This window comes from Drosophila nasuta, chromosome 2L (assembly GCF_023558535.2).
Source record: "Drosophila nasuta strain 15112-1781.00 chromosome 2L, ASM2355853v1, whole genome shotgun sequence".
Classification (NCBI taxonomy): Eukaryota; Metazoa; Arthropoda; class Insecta; order Diptera; family Drosophilidae; genus Drosophila; species Drosophila nasuta.
This window is the reverse complement of record NC_083455.1, coordinates 26,269,601-26,288,331: the sequence shown is the minus strand read 5'-3', so window position 1 is coordinate 26,288,331 and position 18,731 is coordinate 26,269,601. Positions and strand designations below refer to the sequence as shown.

Sequence of the window (18,731 nt, the reverse complement as noted above, 5' to 3'; positions counted from 1 at the left end):
TTAGTTGCTTTGGCTGTCCATCTGGTATATTTTGTACTCTACTGTATATTTTAAATGTAGTACTTTATCAATATACCAAATTTAGCATTTGGTATATTTTTGTGGTATATTGATTTGATATATTTTAGGGTATTATTCCGCACTCAATAACTATGGCATATCGAATGAAGTACTATACCAATATAGTTTTTGGTATGTTTTCAGTATTTGGGGTTTATTTTCGGTATATTTTAAGAAGCGTACCGTACTGATTTACTATAGTATATTTTAAATGTTGTTCTACATAAATATACCAAGTTTATGTATGTACTGGTATATTTTTAGTATTTTTGTGGTCTTAGTTACGTTGGTATATAGTATATTTAATTGTAGTACTATATTAATATACCAAATACAGCCGTCGGTATATGTTCGGTATTTTTGCGGTATATTGATTTGGTATATTTTTCATGAATAATACCTCACTGATATGGTATATTTTAAATGTTGTTGTACATAAATATGCCAAGTATATGTACTGGTATATTTTTAGTATTTTTGTGGTATATTTTAGGAATACTACCGTACTGCTTTACTATTATTCAAAATAAGTAACGGGTAACTCACAGTCGAGCACACCCGAATATAGCTTTCTTACTTGTTTATTATGGAAAGAGTATAAATTAGTTTAAATTCAATATTGGATTTCCACAGATTGAAGCACAAAATAAGTTTGTTACAGCTGAATCGAATTTCACTCACAAAATTTCAGTTTTCATACGTCTTTTAATGCTAGCTTTAACTCAGTTGATGCGAATAAAACTTGCTCATCAAATTTGCAGCAATATCAAACCAAGCTATTCAATCGCAACTATAGAAAAAGTAATTCTAGATAGTAAATATAAATTGGCAATAAGTTTGTTGGCAATCACAGTTCAGTTGACTATTCTGAAGGATAGAGTTGATTTCTAAAAATGGAATTCATCAACTCAAAATAGGTGTTGATGCCATGTCGATTCACTTTGGCAATTGATTTTCAATTACTTGCGATTCAGTGAATCAAATGAATTGAAATGAGTATTTTGTTAATTTCCTAAATTCACATTATGAAAGAGAGAGTGTAGAACACAGAAGAAAGAAAATGTGGTCAATGCGATGGTATTTATGGCCGTGTTGTTTGTTGTGGGCCGAAAATCTATAAAATATTTTCATTTGGCTTTCATCTTTTTATTTTATTTTTGGGGCCAGCATCGAAATGTAATTAGAGAGAGCCAAGAAACTTTGGTCGTGGCTAATGAAAATGGTCAAGTGATTAATGAGCCGAAAATGATGTGGCATATTGAAGCAACAATTACGACAAAGCGACGAAGAAAATGAAATCAATAGAATTTTTGAGCCATGTGTTGTGTGGCATGCTGCGGCACGTGCCCATCTTGCCACTTGCCACCAATGAAACGAAAATCCATCTTGATGTTTCGAAAATGGAAAATCTTTTGTCGACAAAACAGATGGCGGCTATTTGCCGAATTTCGACACTTTTCCATTGGCCATTTGCGCCCATCGCATTGTTAATTAATTAAATTTTAATTAGGCAAACCACGGTGTTGCCCTCGTCCCCCTCCCCCTCCACCTCCCATCTACAGCTGTTGCCCCCTCGGGCAACTTATTTGTGTGGCCTTGTTAAACGTCTTGTTCGCTGTCTGCTGGACGTCGTTTTGCTTGTTGCGTCTTGTTGCTAATTGAAAATGCTGCGTGTCATTAATTAATTCAGTGGCGCATTTATTAATATTCATTATACGCACCGTTGTACGCAGTCCGCGTATTTGTCTGATGTGTGGGCGTGGCATTGGCGTTGAAGTTGAAGCTGAAACTGAAGCTGGCCTGCATTTTATTTGTGCGGCTTCTTTTGTTGTGCTCTTGGCATTTGCTTAACCCATTTTCACTCACTTTTTCACTCGCTTTTCTGCAAACTTTTTGACCTTTTGTTTTTCGATCTCCCTTCTCGCTCTCTGGTTGTCTCTGCGTCGCGTTTATCTTTACCCGCATTGCCGCTTGCCTTTCTTGCTTTGACACTGCGGCGACTGCAGCGTTTTCAGCATTTTCCAGGCCTCGTCTCCTCCTCCTTCTTCTTCACCCCAACTTCGTGCTTGCATCCCGTTTATTTTCCGCCGTTTTCTCTGTGTGTGACTTTAAGTGTGTATAAAATATGGCGCTAAAATGCAGTTTCCCCACACACACACGCTGCTTCCTTCCTCCGTTCTCGTCCTGGTTCTGCTCCTGGCTGCTCCTGGCACATTCGTTAGACTCTTTGGCTTGGCTCATGGTTTTTATGGCCACGTGCGATGTTTAAAATTTACTTGCTGGCATTTTTGCAGTCAAGTTGCTTAGCACTCAACTCCCTTTCCTTCTTCTATCCTTTTTTGCAGCATCGATTTGCTTTCTTTTGCCTTTTTCTCCTACTCGACTCTGCCTTGAAGCATTTGTAATCTTTTTCACGTTTACTTCTCTGCGTTCTCTCTGTCTCCTTTCTTCTTAGGCTTCTTGTTGATCTTAAGCCGTATGCAAATCAACTCTTGGTTCCTCCAAACCAAATGAAATGTCTTTGCTTACCTATCGCAATACAAACAGTTGGCAAAAGTATTCCTAGAGGCTGTATCCTGCTTGTCCTTATACATTTCCTATGTCAACATTAACATTAGATTATCCTGGCAGCTGAGTTGGGGGAGTCTTTGACTATGTCGGATAGTTACTCAGACTTTATGGTAGAACTTTTGAGTGGGTGACTTTGTGTAGTCTTTTTTTATCAGTTGTCAATTTTAATTGTTATCACAATTCAAATGAGTTTTATTACTTGATGTCTTTTTCATTGATATATTTTTTATTTAACTTTTCTGTTCAAAGTTAGCCTAATTACATTTTTTTTTTCATAATTATTCATATGAATTTTATTACTTCAAGGCTGCGTTATTTACAGTTTTTAATGGAAACTGCAGTTTGTTATGTTTGCAAGTACTCATCATTAATTTATTTCATAATTTTTATTATACAACTTATACTTATCATCATTAATTCATTGAATTCTCTTACTTCAAGATATTGACAGTTATAGTCATTTATATTTTCACTTATAATTTTATTGGATAATTGACTTTTCATTCAATTCAGACATATTTCGAACTTAATTGAGAAATTTAATTATAAAAATTCAATTTGACTGGCAATTTACTTGGACAGTTTTTCAACTGCCTTCAATTCAATTGTTTACACAATTTAAGTTTGCTGCTCTTCCGCATTACTCAATCAACTGCCTTCAATTCAATTGTTTACACAATTTAAATTTGGTTTCCTTTCCTCTTTACTCAATCAAATTTAAATGTTAAAACCCGAAATGTTTTCGATTGAGCCGTTTTAGCCGTCGACTTATTAAAATGCGGCACGCAGTCAGAGCATGTTTTGAGGCCACAGCGGAGCATTCAAAGTCCCCTCCAGAGTCTCCTCCCCTCTTTCTCTCTGTGGAGCAGCAGTCAATGGCTTTCACGTGCTCCAGAGATTTACTACAAATTACTGAGTGCTATCCGAATCGCATATCGCAAAAGCGCGCGCGGTGTCCAGTTGCTATCAGCGTACATGGATCTTGGTCTGCTGTTGTTGCTGGTGATGTTGCGGATGTGGATGCCCAACGTTGCCACTGCTGCTGCTGCCACTGCTGCTGCTGCTGATGTGGCGTTGTAATTGAACCGGAAAATTACATATTTCAAGCTATTTTTACGCCGAGTTTAATGGCAGACGTGAGCAGCAGCAACTGAGAAAGAGAAGGAGGAGCACGAAAACAACATTCAACTGTTTGTGGTCAGCAATGAAATAATTTATTGTTGCCTACTTTGCAACGTCGTCGTCGTCGTCGTCGTCGTCGTTGTGGTGGTCGCTGCTGTTGCTGCCACAGCACGTAGCACGAGTTGCGAGTTGAGTGGCAAAGATAAGCGAAAGATACGCTGCTGGGAAGCAAGCAAGGTACGAGTGCGATTACGAGTCTCCGAGTATGCTTTATAATTGCATGCGAATCGCATGAAGAATAGAGAACAGAGCGACAGAGAAAGAGAGAAAGAGAGAACTCTTAGCACAATGCATTGCTAGAAAGGATTGCCTTTGAGCCTGGACTCTCGATTTAGTTGATTCAACTGCAAGTGAACAACTAAACTGGACTCAACTGAACTGAACTGTCGTCGACATAAACAGCAGCTAATGGACTCGTAAAGAGGTTAAGAGTTTACTCCCCATTGAATCATTCCGGCATTTGAAGCAGTTAATGTGGGGTCAGATAAGCACATGAGCTCTTCGCTCTACCTCAGTTCACTTACTCGCTCACTCACTCAGTCATTCAGTCAATTGTGAGTTCGAATGCGAGTGTGGTCAAAAGCGAACTCAATTGTCTGGCCAATTTGAGGGTATCAACTGATCACAATACAAACTCACATACAAATCAATTCCGATTCCCATTTCGATTCGCATTCACATTCCCATTTCTATTTCTATTCCTATTTGGTTTGTTGTTGTTGTTGTTATTGAATCTATTGCATGACTATTGCTACGTGCGTGGGATTTTACATTGTCAGAGATTTGAGGTGGAACTCGTTTGTTACGAGCACTGTTAACTGCGGCTTTTGACCAGTGCTTATTTCTTTTTTTTTTGCTCGTTTACTTCTACTCGCTAAAAGCTACGGTCTCGTTAAGTTTGTAATTCGCTACACGCTAATTTAAATAGGTAGTCGAACTCGTTACTCGTTACATGGATTTTTTGCGACTGAAGGTATTTTCATTCTGGATTGGCTTTCTTAGAACCTTTTCTAGTTTTGTTACCTTCAACTCGCTGATAGATTTTTCTATCTCTCTCTCTCTATCTCTCTTGTTTCGTTACCCCTGTTTAAGTGCTAATACACTTAGTCAGTTCCCTTTGCATCTCTCTCGTTACTAGTTTTAAGCCGTTAACTATAATACTTTTAATAACATTTCTACTTTTAATATTAAGTGTACGAAGATTACTTTTCAGTTAGTCTCCTTTCGTTACTCGCTGCTTTCATTGTTTCATTACTCGTTGCCTTTTTCTTCTCGTTACTCGCTACTTTCATTATCTCGTTGCTCATGACGTATTTAATAATATTTGTTCTTTCTAACTTGTTCTCTCATTCTCGCTGTTTATTCAATTCGCTACTCGTTTCTCGGTGCTTTTAGGGCTCTGATTTTTTCCCTCTCGCGTTCTTGACTACAGACTGAATCCCCAATAACAGCAAAGGCTCAACAATTGATGCTGTTGGCTATTTGGCCCACTTCGTTTGCCAATTGCAGACCAAAACTTCTCAGCTCTGCATTTTATTTGGTTTACTATTCTTTTTCAAAAACTATTGTTTCAATTATAATTTAAAGCTGCTGGTGGAAAAATAGTTCGGACAATTGCTGTGACTGGCAGTCAAGCGGACGACAAGCGGAAAGGGAATTGAAGTTTCTGATATCGAAAACGGAAATTTGAATCGAAATTCCCGAATGCAGCTGCAAGGCTCTGTGAGAGGTGCCTTGTAATTTGCACCGTGGCCTCAATTCGACTCAAGTGGGCGAAAAGGAGAGGACGAAAGAGAGGGAGAGAGAGGAAAGAGTCTGCTGCGAAAGTTTACCTGGCTTTTAGCAGTTAGTTTTAAATTAATTTCGCAATTTTAATTGAACATTTTGGCACTTTGAAGCATATTTAAAGCCAGCCAGGAAATTGGGGCAAATGTTGCCAGTTGCTGCCCCTTCTTCCTCTTCTTACCCCTCGTTGTGTTGCGTTGCGTCGTCAGCTGCGATCTGCGCTTCACTTCGCCGATTTGCAGTAAATAACTTTCGCCTGGTCAACCATTTTTATTGTTGTTTCGTTTGTTATTATTGTTGCTGTTTTGCCTGGCCATGGCGGACTGACTCCCTGCGTCGCTCTCTCCCTCTATCTCTCTCTCTGCTTTCCCAGCTGCCTGTTGGCTGGCTGTTGATGTGTGCGGCTCACCGCAGCATGCGGCCAAAGCTGGCTGCTGTTGTCGTTGTTGTTCTTGCTATTGCTATTGTTGTTGCTGTTGCTGTTGCTCTTTTGCATGATTTCAGTTGCATTGCGTTTCGTTTTACAACACAACAAAAAAAAAGAGTTATTTTAAAAGTGAGGGAAACCTGCAAAAGAAAATAGTTGAGCGGAGGCAGCACAACTGAAACTAATATATCAGTACAAAAGATGGACAACAGCAGGCAGCGAGGTGAGGCGGGCGAGGCAGAAAGCAAGAGTGAAATATGCAAAGCTATAAAAGCTACAAAAAAAAGCAAACAATTAATCATGTCCGTATTCTGGCATATGGGAGCGGGGCTGCCAACTCGTTGCACTTTCTACGCAGTCCGAACACAAGTTTATTAGATGTGGCAGAACCTGGAAATGGAAAGTAAATGTTAGAGAGCTGCACTTAATGGACAGAAATAAAAAACAGTTACTGCTTGAGGAACTTAAAGTTGAAGTAGAGAAGGGCTGCCAACTTGTTGAACTGTTTGCAGAGTAGTCCAATCATAGTCATTCTTAGTATTCTCAAGTACATAAGAAAATAATTGTGAAAGTAAAGAATTATATAATATTTGTAGTAAGATAGTTGTTTTCAATAAAGTAAAATTCGTTTATTTTATATGTCGAAACTTGTCATTATGAAGATGGACTGCCAACTTGTTGAACTGTTTAGAGAGTATCCCAAGCATAGTAACTCCTTGAATTGTGAAGTAAATGAGAAAATAATTATAAAAGTAAAGAATTATATTTGTCATAATAGATAATTTTATGTACATCAAAATTGATAAACTCAAAGGGAAATGAAATGTCCACTTGTTAAATAGATGTTACTATGTTGTTAATAGATGTGGCAGAACCAAGAAGTGGAAAGTAAATGTCAGAGATGCATTTAATGGACAGAAAAAAGCAGTAAGGCCTTAAGAAACTTAAAGTTCATGAAGAAAACTGCTTACAGTGTAGTCCAATCATATGCACTTTTAGTATTGACAAGTAAACGAGAAAATAATCATGAAAGTAATGAATTAAAATTGTATTATATATATTTTAAAAATCAGAATTAATTCACTTTTATGTATCATTAGGCAGATGGACTGTCGTCTTGTTAAATAATTCAATTGACTTAGATAGCTGCAACTAATGGACAGAAATAAAAAAGTGTATGTACTTTAGGAACTTAAAATTTAAGTAGAGAAGCGCTGCCAACTTGTTCAGCTTTTTGTAGAAATTAAATCAATCGAAGGAACTGTTAATATATTGAAGTAAGAGGGAAAATAATTATGAAAGTATGGAAATATATTTTAATTAAATAGATTTCAACAATTCAGAATTCGATTTTATGTATGGAATCTTGTCATAAGGCAGATGGATTGTCCACTTGTTAGGGAACTGTTTGTATGCAATAGGATGAAGTAGGTTTGGAATTTGTAGCTAGACAGTTAAACCATTTACTCGTTAAAGAATTGCGTTTGTTAAAAATATATAAATAGATAAGACTTAAATGGATGACGAACTAAGTAATTTTTATGTATTGATAGTTGTCGCTAGATATTTGTCACTAGATGTCCACTGTCCACTCGTTAAATAACTCTTCCGAAGTTCTCACTCTTGTTTGATATGTTCTTTTTATGCTGTCGTTAAAAAAAATTCATGTTTAAAGCTAAATAATGTAATAGTGTTGTCGTTCTTATGTAAACTTGTAAATATTTGTGCATTGTTCGCGCCGTTTGCAATTATTAAACTTAATCAAATGAAAACCGCGCTGCGGACCTCAATTAACTCGGCTATAAAAATCATTTTGTGGTCATTTCGTGTTTGCCCAGCAGCGAAAATAATGATGTGAAAATTACAAGTAGACTACCAGATGCGCTTTCATTGAGATTCATTTACCAAGAAAATGAAGTTTATGCTGCATACAAATGCAGTGAAAATCTAAAGATAAATTACTTTACAATTTTGAGGAAATTAACCTAATTTGTAGAGTGTTTTCATAGTCGTGAAGTTGAGCTTAATTAGAGGGAATTAAACAATAATTCAAACAGTTGGATGCACAACAAAATAAAACCGTAAAAAAGAGTTATTCTGTGATATGTTAACCGCAAATTGATATCGACTTTGGGAGCGAGTTGCTAGTCGAGTTGTAAAATTAATGCGATTTACATATGTAATTATGTGTACATATTTTAATTTGCATAATTTAGTAACTGATGTTGGATCTGAATTGCAGAATTGCAATGCAAGCCCAAAGGCAACTGAGGGGGGAGAGACGGAAAGAGAAAGAGAGAGAAAGAGAACTGCAAAAGTAGCATAACAATTGCAGGTTGCATTTTTGTGAATTTGTTGCGAAATTAATTTTCAACAGTTTTCGTTGCGTTGCGTTTCGTTTTCTGTTATCCATTTGCCATTTCTGCCAGATTGAAAAAGTTGCCCAACATTGAGTGGGAGGGGGGAGAGAGAGGTGGGCGGAAACAGTACTATAAACCGGGTTGAGGGTAATGAAGCGTGCGGCCAATTGAAATGTTTATCCGAATACGCAAATCCAATTGCCAAGCAGGCATTTGCATAGAAACGAAGGAGACTGAGGCGGGGGAGGAGGAGGAGGAGGAGGGAAAGCCTAGACAGAGATGAGCAGCAGCCGGGGGGAAAAAGCGGAGGAAAGACACGAGACTATTCAATAGATTTTCTTTGCTTGCTATGCGAATAATTTTGCTTGAAGCTGAATATCTTCAGCAACAACTGGAGGCCAAGAGCACAGTCTGAGCTGATGGGAGATTCGTTCACAATTGACCATTGTGAAGGAGCGCAAAGCAAGCAGCAGACACAAATTTTGCATTTTGCTGGAAAGTTGTGTATTTGGTTCATAAAACAGCAATAAAGAGCCAAATGGACGTTGAATGTTGAGCGTGGTGTGTGTGTGTGAGTGAGTGTCCTTTGCGTTGTGTGCTGCAAGGCAAAAATATTTGCCAACGATATCAAGAATATATCAAGGAAATCATCTTGGCCAACAGAAAAAGAAGAAGAAGGGAATATCATCATAAGCAATTGAACGGATGATCGAATTATGTGAAGCTGAAGCTTGAGAGCGATTGTAAAGCCATTGTCCTGACTTCTCTCTTTCTCTGTTTCTCTTGGTCTATTGCTGTCTCCTTTGCTTGGCTCTCAGTGTGACAAATTAGCCACTTTGGTTATAATTCAGCGGCTGCCCAACTTGCAGCTTGTGTCCGACTTCTGCCTGATGGCGACAACAAGAAATTACCGCAATTTGTGAGCGACTCGACGAGTGATTGGTGACCAGACAAGGACGAACAGGTTGCTTGTTCCTTGGCCAGCTGCTAACGTGCTGCAGCTACCACACAACAGAATGTAGATGTTAACCGGGGCGGAGGGGGAAACAACATCGCGACAGTTATAAATAGCCAAGTAAAATTGTCGACGCGACATCAACGAGAACGAGAAAGAGAACGACAGGATGAAAACTGAAACCAGGATGCGATACCTTTGCTCTGTCTGCTGCCTTCTCCTTGTTTCCTTCTTTTTTTTCCTCCATTTTTTGCTATTTGCCCCGTGTGGCACACAAAACTTGTAGTTTATTCAAAGTTGTTGGCAGCCAGACGAAGAAGTCAGAGTAGAAAGAGAGACAGAGACGGGAAAGAAGCAAAAGGAGCTGGCAACATATTTTCCTTGTTGTTGTCCTTTTGTTGACGGGGCCGCAGCATCATTATGGCTAATAAACATTGCCATTTGCGGCTGCCCAGCAGAAATTGCCAACAAAAGTGGCACAACACTCGTCAAGTTAGCTTCTAAAGGTTGTAGAAGCTGTCGTCCAGTTTAGAGCGAAAGCTGCTAGACATTAATATGCTAATAGTATTAGCACCCAAGTGATTAAGGACACAAGCTAAAGGAAAGTAGCAGACAATAAGGATTTGAATCTACAGTTCGAATACTGCTATTTTACTGTGCTTTGCTTTTCAAAGTATTGCTTTCTGAAAGGTGATTTATTTGTTAGATATTCTTTGTGACTTATTCGTTAATGTTTTGGTTTATTTGTTCACTCGGTCATACTAAAAATTTATTTACTTTTCGTATATGATAATAGTTTTTTTTATCAGCAAAAGATAATACTTTATGTAGGTTTCAATATTTGCACTATTAAAAGAATTTCGTGTTCTCTTTTGAACACTTTCGCAAATGCTTATCTTTTAAATGTATTAACTGATTATTTAATTATTATTGTTATTTGCTATTAATTAATCTTTGTGACTTATTCGCTAATCTTTGGCTTAACTTTTTTATTTTGTTTTACTCACAATTTCTTTAATTTAATATGTCATAAGAATTATTTTAATCAATTGAAGAGTATATAATATTTTTTACGGACATTTACTCTACCAAGAGATTTGAATGTCTGAATTACCCTTTTGACCACTTTCGCCAACGTTTCACATTGTTTCATTGGCTGATTTTGAAAATATGAAATCACCATCAGCAGTTCAAACATTTGTTCATCATTAAACATGAGCCTCGTTCCCTCTTCCCTCTTGCCTTTTCTGTTTTGTTCTGTTCCCACCTGTGTGGGAATCAAATTGGATAGGCAAATGCTCGCTGGGATTGTTGTTTGTTGTTGTAAGCAAAGTCGCACACACAAACGCTGGCTGCATAAATGTTTAAGCAATTGCACTGGCAATCCTAACCAGGCATAAAAACCAACAGCAGGCAAACACACACGCACACACACACACATACAAACAACACAAAAATGCTTGTAAATAAATTGCGCATACGCCGCGTATTTGCCAAAGGCAACCAGACAAGCATAACAACAGCAACAATAATAACAATAGTAGGGCGGCAAAATGTTTATAAAAATGATTGCTGCGTTTTATTTGTCATTTAAACAAATAAATGGCATGCCACACGGCAATTATTTATGCAACCATCCACTCTCCACTCTCTCCCTTCGCTGTCGCCCCCGCTGATGACTGGCTTAATATTTCTATGGACGATTTAATCAGAGAGATGCAGGACATGTCCCCCCTCGAAAAAATGATAAAGATGAGTGCGCGCGCACAAAATGTAATTAGGCTTAGGCCTGGATTAGTTGCAAATTCAGTTTTTGCCACGGCGCCAACACTTGTTGAGCGCGTTTTAATTGAGGCTCGCTTTTTGGATTATGTTATCACATTATTGTCCTAGTTGTCGATACTCTCGTTGGCATATTTAATTATTTAAGGGGATTTTCATTTGATAATCTCACGACATTTAAAAATTGATACTCTAAATGAAACGAATGCGACAAATTGAATTGTTTAAATACATTTGCAGCAACATCAAATGAATGTTTGGAAATGTTATTTGCTTGTGAATGCGTTTGCTTTACATTCAATGCGAATGCATAAAGCTTCTAAAGAATGCTTCGATTTGAGTTGTTTCATTGCTTACAAGCAATTTAATTACACTTCAAAAAGTTGTCGATTTTTCTATCTAATTCTATACACTTTCTTTAAATTCTGTCTTAAATTCTTCCTAGTTTAGTTTGCTGTTTTTCTTTATTTCTTTTGAATATATAATTTTAAAATTTTATTAAATTTTATTTCTTTTCCATTTCTATTCTATTTCTATTATATTTCTTTTCTATTTCTATTCTTTATCTATTCAATTTCTATTCTATTTCTAATCTATTTCTAATCTATTTCTATTATATTTTTATGCTATTTCTATTCTATTTCTATTCTTTTTCTATTCTATTTCTATTCTATTTCTATTCTATTTCTATTCTATTTCTATTCTATTTCTATTCTATTTCTATTCTATTTCTATTCTATTTCTATTCTATTTGTATTCTATTTCTATTCTAATTCTATTCTATTCTATTTCTATTCTATTTCTATTCTATTTCTATTCTATTTCTATTCTATTTCTATTCTATTTCTATTCTATTTCTATTCTATTTCTATTCTATTTCTATTCTATTTCTATTCTATTTCTATTTTATTTATATTCTATTTCTATTCTATTTCTATTCTATTTCTATTCTATTCCTATTCTAATTCTATTATATTTCTATTCTATTTCTATTCTATTCCTATTCTAATTCTATTATATTTCTATTCTAGTTCTATTCTATTTCTATTCTATTTGTATTCTATTTCTATTCTATTTCTATTCTTATTCTATTCTATTCTATTTCTATTATATTTCTATTCTATTTCTATTCTATTTCTATTCTATTTCTATTCTATTTCTATTCTATTTCTATTCTATTTCTAATCTATTTCTATTATATTTTTATGCTATTTCTATTCTATTTCTATTCTATTTCAATTCTATTTCAATTCTATTTATATTCTATTTCTATTCTATTCTATTCTATTCTATTTCTATTTCTATTCTAATTCTATTCTATTCTTTGTAATCTATTTAAATTTTTTCTCCATTTAAAGTTTACTTAGTAGTTTTCCTCTTTTAATAGACATTCTTTAAATAATGTCTTAAATTTTTGCTACCACTTTTTCTGCATTTAAAGTCTGCTTCACAGTTTTCTTTTGCAAGCATTTCGCTGTCTACTTGAGCACTTGAGTTGTCTGTTAGAGTATTTAATCTTCGACAACTTGAAGTCTGCGCTTTTTCTATGGCTTTTTCTCTCTATTTGCACGCATGCTGACAGCACAAGTCGTTCGTTTGTTCCTCTAGTTGTTCTCTGAGTTGTTGTTGTTGTTGTTTTCGCTGCTGGCAAATTTCCACGGCAAACATGAAAAGCGGTTGAGAAAAACGCCCGCGAGCTGCCGCACAACACAAAGCAGGATACACAACGAGATGAGGCACACACACACACTTTTTCCTATGCCTTCTTCTCACTCACTCTTCTATCCCCCTCTCTTTCTGACTGACTGAGTGAGCTGTGCTGCGTTAATAGAATTGTGATAAACGCATCCTTTTGTATCGATGCGCGTGGCATTTTAGCCGCTTTTGGCTTACATTGGATTTGGAATAGGGATTTCGATTGCCATTAGATGGGGCATGGGAGGGAAGGGGAGAGCGGTTAGGGGGCAGGGGTGAAGTATGTTAGTTGGTAGCTAAAGCTGCCTCAAGCGTTTGGCGTTGTTCGGTCTGCTATCGAGACGCGCTTCGTTGGCGCTCAACAAACAAATTTAATTAAATTGACTGAAGCAATTTGCTTTGAGCTCTTCGCTCAGCTTTTCTCTCCAAGTGCGTGTGTGTCTGTGTGAGTGTGTGCGTGTTTAGCTTTTTGCCGAAAGTGTTGTGAAAATTTAGTGAGTTTTCTAGTTTTTTTTTGTTTCTTTCTTCTTTTTGTAGCATTTTACTCTCTGTATGTTTGTTTGTTCTCGCACTTTTCATAATTAATTAGAAGCTGCATCTTTATACACGCACTCAAGTTAGAGTCTGCAGCAAATGCATTGAAAGCTTAATTTCTGTATGCACAAACGAGACACTGTTGCTGAGTGGCATGTGAGCTGCCACGCCCACTTGGCTGCACATTGTGCATAATGCAACGTGGAGAAGAAGCAACTGAAAAGAAGAAACATAGAAACATCGAAATAAAGCCGCTTCGCTCTTGCCTTTATTTACAAGGCAAACTTCAAGTGCTTCGCATTTGATGCATGACAAGTTGCAGAAGAGAAGGAAAAGGAAAAGGAAGATGAGAGTTTGCCTTTGTAAGCAGCTTGCTTTTGGGTTGCACGCAGAATCTGTGTGATATATTAGCTAGCGATTCATCACAGAGCACAGAGCATATTATGCCACGTTTTGTGGCAGAGAGAGAGAGAGGAAGGTTAGCTCTTGCCATGATTTCTCACTTTTACCCAAAAGTGCTCTGCGACCTTCGTCAACCTGATGCGAATTTATGTCAAAGCTTTGCCACTCGAACATATTTCGTGTTTGTTTCTCATTTATTTATTTATTTATTTTTTTTTTTAGACCAAGAGTCAAAGTAAAGTGGTCAGAGCAATCCATTAACTTGGAAATCGATAGGCTATAATGCGATGTCTGACAACTCAATTGTTGAATGGAAGCTAATGCTTAAATTCCGATTGCAATTTTAGCAGCTTACAACGCAAAGTCGCGTCAATTGAATATGATAATTGAATTCTTCAGCTCATTAGCTGTGGCTTAGAGCAACAGTTGTGTTCTCTCTCCGTCTGCTATCTGATATACTTAATATCTATATAGTATGATGATGCTTGTTGTTTCATTCATTAGACGACATTGCAGAACTTAATGCAATTGCCAAGCATTCAGCTGGCACAAGGATCAAGTTAAAAGCCACACGACCTTGTGAGCGCATCCTTACTACACGAGTGTGTGTGTGTCAGTGTGTGTGACTTTAGCGATGTCTGCTTCGTCGACGTCCTCGGTCTTGTCAATCGTCAAGTAATTGCATTTACCAAGCACGTATGTTGACGATAGTTAATTTTGTAAGTGTATCTTGATATCGATTGCAGTCGTGTGGCAACCAGCAACCAAGACTGCAGACTGCCAACTATCAGAGAGAAAGAGAGGGAGAGAGAGAGAGAGAGTTAGGTAAGCTAGGAGGGGGGGGAAGTAAATAGCAGATGTGCCAGGCGCATGGCGAAAGACGCGTCTGCAATCCGCAGCCAAACGCAATGAGCCAAAAATGCAATTGCCGAGCAGCAGCAGCAACAACAACATCGACTGGCAACAACAATATATGAAACATGTAAGAAAGTAACAGTCGAGTATGCTCAACTGTGAGATACCCGCTACCTATTTTTATTAAATATTTTAAAATATACCATATTCACATACCACAAAAATACTAATTATATACTAAATGCTATAGTTGGTATATTTATAAAGTACTACATTTAAAATATACCATAAGTACAAAATATACCAAATGCTATGTTTGGTATATTGATAATACTACATTCAAAATATACCATATAGTGCAGAATAAACCATACGATATGCATTTGGTATTTGGTATATTGACATAGTACTACATTCAAAATATACCACCGAGGGCAAAATATACCGAATGCTATATTTGGTATATTGATATTATACTACATTCAAAATATACCATAAGTGCAAAATATACCAATTGCAATTTTTGGTATATTGATATACTACATTCAAAATATACCATAGAATGCAGAATATACCATACACTATATTTGGTATATTGGCATAGTTATACATTTAAAATATACCATAGAGAGCAGAATATACCTGATTGTCAGTCAAAAACTCTTAGCAAGTATGCGTTTCTGGGGTAAAAGTAGGCGTGGCAATAATTTTAAATGCTGACGAATAAATTGTATGTCTATCTCTTATAGTCTCTGAGATATAGGAGTTCATACGGACGGACAGACAGACAGTCTGAATATATTTGTGTATATACTTTTCCTGCAGGCACAGAAAGTTATACTACCCTTCTACCCCTATGGGTAGCGGGTATAATAAGAATTCAACTACACGAAATGCTTGCACGCTGGCAGAATTTTCAAATAAAATTGCTGGCGAAATTTACTGGGGGAAGAAATCCTTGAAGCAATTATGTTGATTTTCCTGCAGCAGATTTGGAAGCCAGTTGGAAGCTGTGAGTGAGAAACTGATTCCAAGTTGAAATCTGAAAACTGAAAACTGGAACTGGCACTAATTAGACGACAATTTGGGACAAGTCAACAGCATTGCTCCGACAAAAAAGTAGGATTCATTTAATTGCTGCAGTTACTTGGAGACTCTCAGCTGAGTGCAAAATTCGTGAAGAGAGTGGAAATCAGCAGACAGGAAGTGCGCTCGCTCTGTGTTTTGATACAAATGGATTTTTAAAACCCAATTTCCGCTCTCTCTCTCAAAAAAAAAAAAAAAAAAACAAGAAAACATGGAAAACTAATAACCCATTTTGCCAACTCTTGGTCTTGGGCATCGACATCGACATCGACATCGCCATCGACAGCAGCTGAAGCCGAAGCCATGGGAAAAGTGCCAAGGAAATTGTTTTCAATTTCAAAGAATGTTTGCGTCGCGCGCAAGGAGGAAAAAGTCAAGCAGGGCGATTAAAATTCGCTTTCACAATATTTATATAGAAACAAATTAAATTTTCGTTGCTCCGACAAGTTTCATCGGCGACGTCGACGTCGAAAGCGGCAGCGAAACAATTTCATTTTGCAAAACAAAGCGAAAATAAAACAGCAACAACAAGAAAACCAAAACGTAAAAACGAAAAAAAAATGAAAATAGATGAGAAAAATAAGCTGCACTTAAAAATTATTTACGAGACTTGGCGTTGTCTACCTCCCCCCCAAAATGTGGCCATAAAAAGACGACTCCCGCCCTCAAGTCAAGTCGAAAAGGCAAGAGAGAAGCCAAGCCAAGCCAAGCCATTGACTGACGACTGACTAGCACCAAAAACTTTCTTACGACCCTAAGTGTGCGTGTGTGTGAGTGTGTGTAAGTGTGTGTGTGTGTTGCTTTGTAGGTGTTGCTGCGGCGAATTGAAAAAGTTTAGACGCCAGCTTTGGGCGCGCCTCTCACACAAAAAAAAAGGCAAAAACAAAGTTTATGAGCTCCTTCCACACGTTTCGCGCTTCACGTTTCCCCGTTTCGGACCATTCCGTCAGCCCTTTTACGGCCTTTTTAATGGCTGAATCGCGGCCAAAAACTTTGCCGGCGGTCAGCATCAGCAGCAGCCACACACACACACACAGACACACATATAGCCACACATCCACATTCACGGCATCAGCCGCAGCGTCAGCTTTGACGCATCCACAAAGCTGCAGCGGGCACCAGCAGTAGAAAGAAGAAGAAGCAGCAGCAGCAGGTGGAAACACTGCAAAAAATCAGGGTTGCAAAGGCGTGAAAAGATTCTCGCTTAAAGCGGCGCATATTCAAGATAATGCTTTTGGCAGCAAGATAAATTTTAGTTTGGTGTTAAGATAAAAGTGAAATAATCCCAATTTTGAGGCAGTCAAAAGTTGTTTATATAAATCTGAATACATGTTTGCAAGTGTTGACTTTGGTCTCATATATGAAAGTTATTAGTAAAGTGAAAGAACGCAAATGTAAATGTTCATTCTTTGAATATTTATTAACCAATTCTTGTGCAAAACATAACAAAATAATCTTATTGATCCCATTTACAAATAAAAAACAAAATCAAATCAGCTGACTTAACTTTTGTTTTGAAATTTAAAATTGAATATAATTTAGTAAATGCAAGTTGATTTTTGTTTTTTATTTCTAATTGATAACAATAAGATTATTTTATTATGTTTTGTATAAGACTTACCGAATTTTCCGTTTGTTACTTTGAAGGGCAAATTAAAAAACTTTTAACCAAACACATACGAAACCCCTTGTGTTTTTGCTCTAAATGAGTGTTGAAGCTGCTAACGAAATAGTGAATTTAAATGCAGTTTTATTAAATTAAACTCGATTTGCTAGTTAGTTATTTTATTTGGCGCATTCTTTGCCGTGTTTGGCATTAAATCGCAAAGGGAACACTACAAAGAAGTGACAGAGAAATCGAGGGGACAGCGAGAAACCGCAACAGTTAAGAGAGCAGTCGACATTCGCCATTCAGCCGCGAGCGTATGTGAAAGCCCTTAAATTAAACTTTGAGGCTGGCAAAACGACGAGTGCTATGTCATATACAAAAATAAAGAGCAAGAAAGAAAAGTGAGCAAAAGAGAGAGAGAGAGAGAGAGAGAGAGAGAGAGAGAGAGAGAGAGAGAGGAGCATGAACATGGTCAAAAGCCAAAGGCAGCAACCGCAACAAGCGGCGGTAAAAGGATGAGCCACATGGCAGCCAAAGCCAATGAGCGTTAAAAAACGCGCAAGAAGATACAGAAAAAACAAGTGGGGAAATGTAGAGAAGAGATGGGAGGGGAGGGGGAAGGAGGGAGCACGGATGATGGGGAGCAGATGTAGAAGAATCAGTAGATGCGACAGGACAAACTTCAATTTGGTTTTGCGCTCACTGCGCCATTGCGATTCAAATCGCAGCAGCCAGCAGTCGAGCGTCGACTGTCGACACGGACATGGACAAGGACATGACCAAAGGCAGGAATAGATGGGGTGGGGGAGGGGGGGACATCGATGCCATCAATTGCGCGGCTTTTGTCTCCCGCTCTTTGCTTGGGCCAAAAAGTGTCCCAGGCGCATTTCAACTCATGCTTCGACGCCTTTGCAATCGCGTTTGGCGTTTGGCATTTGGCATTAATGGCGCGGGCGGACAGCGACCCAATGGACCAAGAACAACAGGCGAAAAAAGCAATAGCACAGGCAAAAGAAAAAGCCAAATGGCAATGGCGAAATACAGACACAGAGATGAGACAAAGAAACAACCGCAGTTTCAGTTACAGATTCAGTTGCCATTGCATTACTGCAAGCAACTAGGAATACGTTGAAAATATTCATTAGCCCAAGTAGAGAGAGAAGAGGAGAGGGAAAGGGAGTTGGGCGTGGCTGACATCGATATACAGCAAAAGTAAAGTAAAGTTTCGTAAGGGAGACAGTTTTTGCCACAGATTTTTGTCGGCCATAAATTGCCGGTCTCTGGCATTTTGGGTCTCTTTACTCTTGGCCAAGTTTTCAGCACGCGCTGCACTCGCGCATAACTTTTCTTCTCTCTCTATATGTGTGCTTGTGTGTGTGTGCTGTGTGACTATTTGGAACAATTTTAATTAAAACGCTAGACAATTAC

General features: G+C 37.7%; 1 protein-coding gene and 1 long non-coding RNA gene across 3 annotated transcripts in view; one reads left to right on the top strand and one right to left on the bottom strand.

Annotated features, from left to right (window-relative positions):
* The window catches only part of LOC132791589 (uncharacterized), a 58,928-nt gene that overhangs the window by 3,592 nt on the left and 36,605 nt on the right, over nucleotides 1–18,731 (top strand). The gene's annotated exons all lie outside the window — the stretch shown is intronic.
* LOC132798907 (uncharacterized) lies at nucleotides 5,705–6,600 on the bottom strand. Its single transcript, XR_009633996.1, has 3 exons — nucleotides 6,478–6,600; nucleotides 6,222–6,415; nucleotides 5,705–6,165 (listed from the first exon to the last, which is right to left on the bottom strand). It is a non-coding gene; the product is annotated as an uncharacterized LOC132798907 (long non-coding RNA).